This window comes from Thermobia domestica, chromosome 16 (assembly GCF_964235325.1).
Source record: "Thermobia domestica chromosome 16, izTheDome1.hap1.1, whole genome shotgun sequence".
Taxonomy (NCBI): Eukaryota; Metazoa; Arthropoda; class Insecta; order Zygentoma; family Lepismatidae; genus Thermobia; species Thermobia domestica.
The window spans coordinates 183,643,949-183,657,104 of record NC_137469.1 but is presented as its reverse complement, the minus strand read 5'-3'; the positions used below and the strand labels follow the sequence as shown (position 1 = coordinate 183,657,104).

At 33.8% G+C, this 13,156-nt stretch overlaps 1 protein-coding gene across 3 annotated transcripts in view; it reads left to right on the top strand.

The window, feature by feature from the left end:
- The first annotated feature begins 3,064 nt into the window (after positions 1–3,064).
- Positions 3,065–13,156, top strand: part of LOC145673542 (uncharacterized) — a 54,810-nt gene continuing 44,718 nt past the window's right edge. For 2 of the 3 annotated variants that reach the window (XM_081743347.1, XM_081743345.1), the window contains exon 1: positions 3,065–3,206. The gene's annotated coding sequence lies outside the window, so the exon portion shown is untranslated. Of the gene's footprint in view, positions 3,300–13,156 lie in introns of all 3 variants that reach the window. The other variant, XM_081743346.1, reaches the window with a different exon arrangement.

Here is a 13,156-nt window from a genome sequence, read left to right as displayed (position 1 = left end):
ACATTTATTTACTTTTGTCATCTGAAGATTTTTTTGTTTTGAATGTTTTTTACGAACCTAGTAAATTATGTAGGGGAAACTGCTGTACCTAGGGACATATGTACCATGACCATCGTTTATTTATTGTAGAAATAAAGGGATAATATGACTGGCTCTTTTCTGGCCACATTGCTTAAGCTAACACCTGACTGTCTAAAGTCCTAGAGCTTGTTGATGTTCATGCGTTTTCCTATGAGAATACGAAGTTTAATATTTGTAAATTGAAATTGGAGATTTTGAGGTAAGTTTTTCAGGTATAGCATTACTAATTTGATTCTGTTGAAGTATATTTGGTGTGTTTTCGAAAGAATACGTACTCAAGTATATATCATAGAATAAACGTAAGGCTAGTGAATAGTAGTAGTAAGTAGTGAATAGTTTTGACTCCCGATGTGATTCAAGTGAGGTTGATGTACCTGTGGACAATGATCCTAGGGACATGGCCCTAGGTACATTGTTGTAAAACTGTCATTTCTTTTCAGGATATTGAGGAATGCCTCGTAGCAAATCAGGGATAAAACGACCAGGTCCTAACAAAGAAGACGTGGAGAGGGCTGTGAAAGAAGTTATTAAAAAAACAATTCGTACTGCAGGAAAAAATACCATGTTAGCAAATCAGCTTTGGCTCGTTACGTTAAATAATGCTATGACTCTAGACTGAAGGAATTTACTTATAATCCGAAATATGATAATAAGAAAATATTTACTGATGAAGAGGAATGTGAACTAGTAGATAACGTGAAGCAAAGTGTAAGCCTACACTATGGTCTTACAGCACAGTGTATGAGGCAGCTAGCTTGTAAGTACGCATAACTCAATAAAATGAAATATCCATCTGAATGGGATCGTAATGGGAAAGCTGGTGAAGGGTGGTTGCGTTGTTTCAGAGAGAGATACAAAAGTGAAATTTCACTTTGTTAGCCCGAACCAACTAGTATAGCAAGATGTTCATCTTTTACAAAGGAAAATGTAAGCAAGTTTTTCACCGTTTGCAAGGAAGTCTTGAGTAGAGGAAACTTCCCGCCCTCTAAAATATTTAATGTTGACGAGACCGGGATTTCAACCGTTCATACACCCCCAAAGATACTTGCTCCAAAGGGAGAGAAGCAACTTGGAGGAATAACATCTGGTGAAAAAGGACGAACTGTTACGATGATTGCGTGTGTCAATGCAATGGGAAAGAGTTACACCTTTCTTTGTATTTCCTCGAAGGGGAAATATAAATTGAATAAAAAGTTGCGGTTCGTGTATTAATTAAATTTTCATATTTTAAAGAGAAAACAAAGAAAATTATACATACCTTCCACTCCAAGTTCTTTAATTACAACTGCCCATAGTTTGTTCACGACTTATGGTTTGTGGTAATCTGGATGAGCTTGGATCAACAATGGAACTTTATCAAAAACACAATTTATTAAAGCATCAACATCTATTTCCAATTTTATTTTTATTTTTATTTCCGCACCTCGCAACGACGTCTGCTTTCACGCAAAACAAACTTTTTTTCTCTCACGTAGTGCTCAATTTCTCTGCAGACGACTCTCAATTCGCACGAATTCGGACGAACAATCCCAGCATGTTGGGATCGTTCGCATTCGCATCTTTTCGTTGGATTTCGCAATTCGCAGGTCGGAACTAGTCGAGGCACTCCAATTTACTTACACGTGCTGGGAAATTCGCAATCGCATTCGGAAGCAATGAAGGCGCGGCCTTTAAGAATCATAGGGCTATTTTAAATAACGATGAGCGTGAATGTAATGCAAAATTTACGCTTTAGTTTATTATAATCCGATTAACTGTTATAAATATTGGTGCATATGTTTGGACTGTTGGACCAGAATATTTTGCTTAAATTTCGTGCTTTTTTGCTGTATTTTCTGTACTTTTGATGCTTTAGGTATGCTAGGTTAGTTTGGCTTAGGTTAGGTTAGGTTATGGTATTTAGATTTGTGGGAGCAGAATGCTGTGCTTAAAATTCGTACTTCCCATATTTTCTGTTTTTGTTGGTTTACGCTAGGTTAGGTTAAATCAGGTTAGTTTCACGTAGGTTATGTTAGTATTTAGTAATTACACGTAAGTTACACCAACTTGTTTCTCCCGTAAACATGGTAATTTTTACCTGATTTTTGCCTCCCAATTCCAAAATAATTCTAATATGTGCATGTTTAGCTTTGCTAAACACTCCGCAGATTTTGCGAATGCGTGGTACGGAATAACTTTCTCGGGTAATGGGGCGTTTACACTTAGTCGATTTGCGTTCGATTCAGTTGAATTGATGTCACTTTCAACTTAATCGACCGTGTAAACAGGACTTCAACTTAATCGCTTGTTGATCGAAAGCGACTAATCGACTAACAACTGAATTGAAAGACGTTCTATTTTCTGTGGTCGATTCTATTTTCTTCTGCTATAACACCGCAAATTGTACCAATTACTTTTTGCTTGGACATCTTTAAAATTGCCAGTCGATTTCGAATCGACCAGAGGAGAGCGAGTCGACAAGCAGCATTCAATTTCGGTTGAAACAATTGAACACATCCATCGATCTCATTCGGTCTAGTTGCGTCGATTTAGTGGCAAATACAGCGAGTCGATTTAGTCGTGCGACTAAATCGACCAAGTGTAAACGCCCCATAAGGCGGCCTTGAACTTTTGTGTTGTTCAATTTAAATTATTGTACTTTCTTTCTAAAACACTTAGTAGGAACATTGTCCATTAATTATCTACTGATATAATAGAACAGTGATGACAACCTGATACAAAATGAAATCCCATGTCGAGATGCAAAAAATCCCATTTTACATGTGAATTTCCCACGTTATAGTAATTAAAACTATGCTGTAATATTATAAATTAAATTTCTCTGTGTTAGTCACTTTTTACAATATCTAAATGAATAAGCTATAAATTTCGATCTTGAAAAATCCCATATATGCTGCTCATTATCTCTTTCATGGAAATAGGATCAAAAACTCACAGTTATGAGATTTTTCCTACGGTTGGCATCACTGTAATAGAAAAGAAATATGGCGAAGATGAAGTATTGAGTGTTAGGCAATGGCGCACAGTTAAAGGATGCATTATGACATGGTTAATTTATTTTTAATTTCAAAAATACTCCATGTCAGATACACATAAAACAATTATACCTTTGTTGCTTATAGGAGGTATGTCCGAGGTTTTTTCGTTAACTACTAGTGTTTCTGGAGAAGAAGAAAAGACAGTATGCTGACGTGAACTTAAATATATTGATAAATCAAGTTAGTCATTCACTAAAAGATTCCTTACTCTTATCGGTGATTTTCATTGTTTTTTAGAATATGTTTCGCTGGGCCACATGGTAATATCCTACTTAGCATGAAAGAAAAATTCACGAAATCCATCTGAAGTAATGGTTAAATAATAATTTCCTTTACTATTTGCGTGATAATACTGCATTCAACAACAAGAGTAATGCATTACTCGAACAGACGGTTCTACCAAATTTTCAAACATTTATTGCATTTCCTGGTTTCCTTTTGCAGAACATGCATTAAATGAGTAGCTAGTGCACAAACCGTGAAACAACTTGTGGTAGATGGCCACTAAAAAGCACGAATATTATCTAACCGAGTGAGAACAAGAGATCGAGCGAAACTAGGAGGTGCGTCCGTTGGTTGCAGGCGCATCAGCGACGAGGTACATTATCCAAGATAGCGGAAAAATACATAAAGTATGCGTAATTTTTGTACATTCAAAAACAAACGTAATAATTTTTACCTATAAAATGGATTCACTGGTTTTCCGTGTATAAATGGCCCGCTGCGAGGAAAAATTCGTCTGTTCTGAACTTTTACTTCTTTTCAACACTTCGCACGATTGATTTTGTTTCAACATGACATGGCACTGTGCAAACTTTGTAATATGACGCTCTTTATCACACAAATCTTGGTAATGAAACTGTGTGTTTGCATTGCATCCATTGCTAACACTAACAGTAGATTCCCGTCGTTCATTTCCACCTTCTTCGCATTCTTGTATTTTTCTTCTTCAGTAAATAGTTACACTTAGAATACGTTCACCACTATTTAAAATGTACTTCAATATGATGGGGCGTGGTAATTTTGGCACCAGTAGTTTGGCACGAAGAAACGAAAATTTTGGCATCATTTGTAATTGAAGCACAGATAATGTGAGAAAATACTCTGAATGTAATGGATATTTAAATTCACATGTTATTAACTAGGACTGTTCCAGCACGACGAATCAAACCAGTGACGAATGTACAGTCAGCGACAAAATTTCTCTCTCCTCTGTAAAATTTATTTTGCTTATAACTTTGGAAGTGATGGACTGATTTGAGAAGTTTTCTGTAATTTATGGTAAACTGTACCTTCTTTGAGTTGCTGAAGACTGCACTATGTTCACTGCTCCCAGGGACGAATGTACAAACACCAGTAAAAGATAATATTGGTAGCTTCATTAGATATTCAAAGCAAGTCAAAATTATCCCTTAATGGGTTTGTATTTTAGTTTCAAGTGCAAACAGTAACAGCTGATTCGAACCATGGAAATTGAAATACAGAAAAAAAAAAAAAAATAGAAAATACTCTGGATATAATAGATATTTACGTTCACATGTTAATGACTAGAACTGTATCAGCACGAATAATGAAACCAGCGATGAATGTACAAACACCAGTGAAAGGTAATATTGGTAGCTTCATTAGGTATTCAAAGCAAGTCAAAATGGAAATTATTGATCTCTTAACGAAGAAAACTTAAATACACACGCAAAAAAAATTAACAAATCAATAAGTGAGTTTCAATAACACATGATTTGCAATAATATATGGTTCACAATAATATCCAAAATTCTTGCATGCTCTTTGTTCCAGCACTGTAGGCCAAGCACAAATTTTGAACTCTTTTCTGCAAATGTTCATACATCCGCTTCGTCTTCTTGGCTGGACGCTCTCCTACAGCAACCTGCAGAAGCAGTGTCGAGACCACGGCTTCATCCTGCTGGATGCATTGGATTAATTTCCACGTTGACGGATTAGAGACTCCAACCAGATGTTTGAACTTGTTATTCCAGGACTCGCACATGTTGTTTGTTCTCAGTTCGTTATTTAGTGTGACGTCGTGAACATTCCATACTTCTGGAGGAAAAATAGGGCGCACATTTCTTAGACGGATGTTATCGTCGTTTCTTCCAAAGGCCCGAACACGCCGTTATGTACCCTAAATGTAGGTCTGGTCGAAGTAATCCACAAGCCCTATTGCTTCTTGTGCAGCCTCTTCTCTAAGCAGTTGCATCCCTTGGCAAGATTGCACGGGCATTTTCAGGTAACTGTGTCTCAACCGCAGTGAAAACCTGTGATGGATTTTCATCATTCAGAAGGTACCTCTTCCTCATTTTTTCTCGGCTAACAGCAACCTTTACTGCATCTTCGTCACCGATATGGTTATGTTCGTGAATCAAAACTGTATAGCACTTATTTAAATCACTGTTCAAAATTCCTGGGCACTGAAGGCTAACTCTTTTACAACATCTCCACCGAATACTTTCTTTCGAAATCTTATGTTTTGTATACATATAACCCCGTAAACACAATTTCTCGCATCCTCGCGTTGAATTTATCACCTCCATGCTTTAAGTTAATGACACTACTGAAAATAATGAAGTAAAAGTCATATACTGAATTTATACTTTCACTTTTCGACAACATCCGTTGACCGGCCAACTGGATTTCAGCACCGTCGTGTGACAAGCCAATCATGTTCAGGGATTTGTTTCAATTTCAATCTTAAACTTTTAATGAGGCTTTGGGATATGCGTGAGAGGGGAGCCGGAAGTTTCGATGGAAAGAATCTCGGTGTAATCTCCTCTGCAAAATAAATTGGTACATTTACATCTATTATATCCAGTGTATTTTCTAATTTTCTTTCTCTGTACTTCAATTCCCATGGTTCCAATTAGCTTTTACTGTTTGCACTTGAAAGTAAAATACAAACTCATTAGAGGGGAATTTTAACTTGCTTTGAATATATAATGAAACTGCCAATAGTATCTTTACCGGTGTCTGTACTGTCAGTTACAAAATTTTTTTCCTATGTTATAATTTCTTCCGCGACTATCTCTCGAATGGACGGACAGATTTGAGTGCAATATTCAGCAACTTAAAACAGATACAGTTTTCGGTAAATTTCAGAAAACTACTCAAATCAGTCCATCAATTCCAAAATTATAAGCAAAATAAATTTTACAGAAGAGAAAGAAATTTTGTCGCTGACTAGATTCGTCACTGGTTTGATTCGTCGCGCTGGAGCAGTTCTAGTTAATAACATGTAAATTTAAATATTTATTACATTCAGAGTATTTTCTCACATTTTCTGTATTATTATTATAAATGGTGCCAAAATTCCGTGTCAAAACTACTGGTTCCAAAATTTCCGCCTTTCTAATATGATAACCAAGGACAGAAATTTCTTATATTCAAACTCTTCTTCTTTTACAAAAAGTGATTCACTTCGTATTTTACCTATAAATTTTGTTTTCCGTAGAACCGTCTGCCCGAGAGAACGCAATAGTAATAATAAAGGTAGCTTTCGTTCCCCCTCACAATCTTGCACTTAAAAGATACCGAGTGTTCCTTACTTCACAAAATATAGCTGAGCGACCGAAAGCGGTTAGAAGCTCCGTAGGGCTCGTTCTTTTGAACCTTTATCATAATTAATACCAAAGAATGTACTCAGTTCAGAAGTAATGGAACGTGTTGGCGAAGATTTGAAATCCCATCCAATACTACTACTACTAATAATAATAATAATAATAAGTACACTGCAAAGATAAACGAATTTGTGCTGAGTATACATTTGCGTGGTTAGTATCCGTGTGCTTTACAAGTACCAAAATGACACTATATGAACGATACCGTGTCTGAAGACAACTTGGTCGAAGGTCGGGGCATTCGAAAACAAGGAAACCATTTATACCTTTACCGAAATGTTTAACTAGCTTTAATTACTGACATGCAATGAAGGAATTCAAAAGAAATGCTTTCGGTAAGTTTCGTGTTCTAATCTTGATAATGTCCCAGATACGGAAGACAAGAATTTCTCACATTGAACTCAGAAAGTTAGGCCATATTGTTGCATGAAAGAAATGTTTTACAGCACTTCGCCGAGCGAGCTAAACGTATAAAAAATATTGTCAAAATATCATGCGAATAAACGTTTCAAAATATATGTTTTGTGACTCATCCGACAAAAAAAAAATCACTTTATTGAGACACGTAATTAAATCGGTACTAACTTTTCTTGCATTTGATTTTAAAATAAATCAAAATTTATTACACACTTACTGAGATGTTACTTTACTAGCACCAAGGAAACACTTCTCTACTTCAAATATTTGTCAAATATGGTCAGTGGCGTATTTAGGGGGGCTTCCGGGCTTAAGCCCCCCGAAATCTTACTCTAGTAAAGTATATGAAATATCTTGCAGAATTTTCACATTTTCAGGCAAAGCTCCCCCGAAACAAAATCGTAAATACGCCACTGATTATTGTAATTCAGCTTTTGGCCCTGACAAAGTTTGCGAACGCGAGAACCGGTGGAAATACGCACTCGGAGTATTCGGAAATTTCAGGTGTGATGATAATTTCTTTGCAGTTCAACAATGTGCTGCGCGTAGATGATAATTATTTTGTATTTTAAAAGTGTTGTTGATTAAGAGTTCTGCTTCAGCTCACGGTGCATTTTGAAGAGGAGTAGAATCCAAAAAGCTACATCATTAAAATCGTAGTGGAATGCAGTTTTACATTATTTAACTACTTGGTGGATTATTTTAAGATTTTCTCAATATTTTAGAAATCATCATTTGTCCCCTAAGATAATATTCGAGAAATTTCTTTACCTCAACTAACAAGATTTTGTCATTTTGCATCCTTCACTTTAAATGAATGTCATTCCCTACCGTCTTCCTGCTTTCAACAAAATATGGTGGACGCATACATTGTTTCTGTTAAAGTTAGTTCCAATTTTTTTTTGTTTTATTTATTTAAAGAAGAAGAAAATTAATATATTGGATGTATCCAACACATTAAGAATATACATAAAAATACAGAAACATATTAAATTATAAAATAACAATATACAAAATATTAATGAAAATAAAATGAAAGAATAAGAAAATAACTGCTACGGAAATTAAAAAGTAAATTTTCTACTTATAAGTGCTATTACTTCTCTAAAGGAAATCGGACTTCCTAGATTCCCTTTATTAATAGAGTTTAACGTACCCGGCACTCAGAGACGACAGGACTTCGGACTTCCAGAAGTCATGCCTATCTCCCAGTGTTGGGTAACTTAATTCAATGCACTTATTTCTATATTGCAAATTTATTTTGTATTTTTTATGCAAAGAATATATAAGATAGAAAATGGCTCACATAAGCAAATGCTTGTGTGTGAGCCTGATTCTCGTGTTTTATTTTTCTTATCGTAACATATAAGGTTTATTCTTACTTTTAGCTAACAATAGTTTTTTTAAACACCTTTTAATTCTTTTAACCACTGTAAAATTAACCTTTTATATGTTTTGAAATTACTTTCATCTTTGATTCGGAGTGGGAGTTCATTATAGATCTTTGGAGCTCTGTAATGTGTTTGGTATTGAGTTATAGATTTACTCGTTGCTCTAATTTCTAAATTTTTGTTTGTCACATTTCTGGTTATATACGTATGTTTTATTACTTCCAATTTATTTCTGTTCTTTTTAACATATATTAATACCTTCTGCAAATACAATTTTGAAAGTGGTAGTACTGAGAATTGGTCATAGAGTCTATCTAGTCTACTTTCAAGTCCCTTTTTTAAAGATATTCTTACAATATTATTTTGCTGAACAATCAGAGGTTTTAAGTGAGTAGGGTAAGCAGCACCCCAAATTAATATACCATATGTAATTATACTATTTACCAGAGCATAATATACAGTTCGTAATATTTTTATGCTTACAATGTTTCGTAATTGAACAAATTTATATAATAATTTTCTTAGTATTGTGGCGATATGTGTAATATGAGAAGACCATTTTAGATGCTTATCAATAAATATACCTAAGTATTTTACTTTATTTTCACTAATAAGAGGACTACAGTTACATTTTTCAGAATTTTCACAATAATGCAATTTTAGTGACATGTTCTCTGGCTGTCCTGTTATAGTTGGTGAAAAAGTTATATACCTGGTTTTTTCAGCATTTAATACTAACTGATGATTATCAAGCCATTGTTTTACTTTCTTCATTTCTGCTTCAGTTTTTTTGAATACATCTGTGCATGTTTTACCAGTAAATATAAGTGAAGTGTCATCAGCAAATCATTGTATATGCCCGTCCATTTTTAAATTACACAAATCATTTATATAAATTAAAAATAATATTGGGCCTAATACAGTTCCTTGAGGGACTCCTTGTTTTACATATAAATAATTGCTTTGAAAATTACCTATTTGGACGGCCTGTTTTCTGTCTTTCAAGTAACTGTTAAACCAAGATAGTGATAAACCCCTTATTCCACATCTTTCTAGTTTATTTAAGAGAACTTTGTGTGATATTGTGTCGAATGCTTTAGCTAGGTCTAGGAAAACTGTAATTACTTTTTCAGCTTTATCAACATTTTTACAAAAATCTCTGTTAAATTGTATACCGCATCTGATGTACTTTTACCTTTTTGAAATTCTTATTGATTTGAAGAAAATAATTTATTTTGGTCAAGAAAATTAACTAATCTTCTCTTCATACATTTTTCTAACAGTTTAGCACGGTTACTGAGGATTGATATAGATCTATAGTTAATTTTCTTGACCAAAATAAGACCAGGTCAGCCTTTGAGCTTTTTTTATATATAGGTTTTATTACAGCAGTCTTAAAATCATCGGGAAATACACCTGTTTCTAAGCTTAGATTAAAGATATACTGCAAAGGTTTTAATATATTTGGTTTCGTATGTTTCAATACACTTGCTGATAATCCGTCTATACCAGATGTTGTTTTTGGTGATAATTCATTTATGAAGCGTTTAATTTCCTGTTCAGTGATTGGAGTGAAGAATATAGAGTTTACTACTTTAGTTTGAGGATTCAAATTTAAATTTATTTTATCATCAACCTCTTTGTTAAGTATTTTTTTGCCAACACTGGAAAAATGCTCATTAAAACTTTCAACTATTAATATTGGATCACGTTCAAACGTTACTAGACCATTTTTAGTGTTTAGTTCATTTATTTCTACATACTTTTTGTCTTTTTTATCTATAATATCTGTTATTACCTTCCATAATTTACTAACATTGTTATTACATAATGTAATTTGTTTTGTATAGTAGTCATTTTTAACTTCTTTTATTAATTGTGTAAGTTTATTTCTATACCTTCTGTAATATTCCTTAAATTCTAAATCGTTTTGTTTTTTTATTACTAAACGACTTAATCTATCTCTTTCTCTTACAGAGTTGACTAATCCTTTTGTTATCCATGGTTTTATTTTACGATATTTACTACTTACTTTTTTATTTTCATTGTTAATACGTGAATTATTTATAGAATTTTTCATTATTTGCATGAAATTCGAAGTTGCAGTATTAACACAATTACTGTTTATTACCAGATTCCAGTTACATTTTTTCAATTCTTCATTTAATAAAGTATAACCTATAATTGATGTTTCATATGATATTTTTTCCCTCTTTTTCATTGTAATGGGAACATTTATACTAGTGAGAAAGTGGTCAGTTATACTTGTTTGCAACACAGCTGATGTGACATTCAGTGGACTTTGGTACTTTAAAAATGTATGATCTATACAAGTCTTACTATTTTCTGTAACTCTAGTGTGTTTATTTATGCATGAAACATAACCATGACTATATAGTAAGTTTAAATACGTGTCTATATTTTCACAGTATTTGTCACTTAATATATCTAGATTAACATCACCTAAAAGCAAAGAGCAAGTTGATGAATTTTCAAGCTCATCATTTAGTGATTGTAGAAATGCTTTCTCATCACCACTTGGAGTGCGATATATAGCTATTATGTTACAACCTTCTGCATTATTTAAATGTAAGCGCATTCCAGTGGCGTCAGCAAGATTCAGTTCCGTTACTTTCTCAATGTCAACTTGCTCGTTTACCAATATCATGACTCCATCTGCACGTGTTAAAGACCTATTTGTATAATAATAGCGATATCCGTTTATGTTAATGTTACAAGTTGCTTCATTTTTCCATATTTCTGTTAAGACAATAATATCTACATTTATAGCAATATTTTGTAACAATACTAAAAATTCATCTAAATTTTTTCTAACACTTCTAATATTCAATTGAATAATCGTGATGCCTGTTGTGTCACTAAATAATTCATTAAAAGAGTCTATATTATTACAGATGTTAGTGTCTATATTTTGGTATAAGAAAATTTCATTAATTACCTGTTCCATCTTGAGTGAAGTTGACAGTCCTGTTGAGCCACTTAGTTTTGCATGTTTTGTAGATCTTCTAACTTTTTAACATGTTTCAGTCGGGATGTTTCGTCTTTGCTTAGAAACATTTAAACAAGCCTTTTTGTAGAATCGAAACTGAATTTAAAAGTTCGTTAGTTTGTACTCATATTAGGTTAGGTTAGACTCCAAATATTTAGTCCTCTTCGTCTAAACAGAAAGTTTTTCCTATATTTATAAAGGTGTACATTTCATGCGAGGATGCCAAGATACGAATATATTGGGTTTATCCCCCAGTGAGGGATAAACCAAGATACGACGGTAGCAAGGGTTCTGTGTCGAGCTATTTAAATAGATTTGTGTTTTCCTCCGGGTACCCAACGCCACTGACGAGCCACACGATACGATTACAACTGAATATTATATATGGTGGTCTGGCCGTCTTCAATAGCCGGGGTTTGGAAAATAATCTTGTCTCTCGCAGCGTCAAGGGACTATACCAAATTTAAATATAAAATAACTCGCACACACAGAGGTTGTCTGGAAAGTAAGTGTAAAGTCGTACTGCATAACTAAATGTACATGGCAAACAAATCAATATAGTATTTAAACAAACAATGTTAGAGCTTACCTGAAATAAGCTTTCATCCGTACTACATTACGAATACATTCCAATAATAAACAACAGTGTACTTCCGTCACTTATTAATGACACTACGCATGTAAATTAGAGACTTAATAATACATTGCTTTTGATTAAAAAATATATTAAAATGATATGAAAAATATCGATTTATTAATATTGCACATTCGTAAGCAACACTTAAATTTTGCACAATAAGCATACGTATATTATATATGTATTTCACTTACTGGCCCATATTCAAATAAAGTACGATCGCGCTTAGACGGTCGCGTTACGCTATTTGCCACGGGTAAATGAAAACAAAATTTATATCATTGAGCGATGATGCAGAAACCAAAAACAATCCATCCATCATTCCGTAGTGAAAGTTCCTAATTTCTTCTCCATACTGCTGCTTTCCTAATATTCGTAGATTATCGTTTGCCCATAGTGTAGCATATGCAGATATATAAAATTTATAAACTAGCATGTGCCTTTTTGATAATATTTCTTCCTGAACGAATTTTAAATATTCATGATTCAGACAATTAGTAGCGCAGTTTTTACTATCACTTCGTAAAACAGATACTAACTTTTGATTGTTACGTATTTCTGGTAAGGAATACATATCTTCCTCGTCCCATTTTGAGTTCTACCTACGCACTACCCGCCTCTCTCACATTCACGTTTTTTGTAGACAAAGAGAGCGGATTAATACATACGTTATTGGGAAATAGTTTCTATAAAACTACACTTTATTATTAAATATTTTAACCAGTTAAACACCATTAGGAGAATTGAATGTCTATTAATTGAGTGATTAATACGTAAACAGGGGATAATTCACTATCAGTTAATCACTGGTAATTGAATACATTATTATTTTGGACATCAGACTGCGTAGGTGTGTGAGGGAACGAGCAAATAACTTCCGAAATAGGATTCGGCGAGAGGTGCTGAAATGACTTGAAAAGTGAGGCACCTTCTGGGTAGAAAAATTCCAT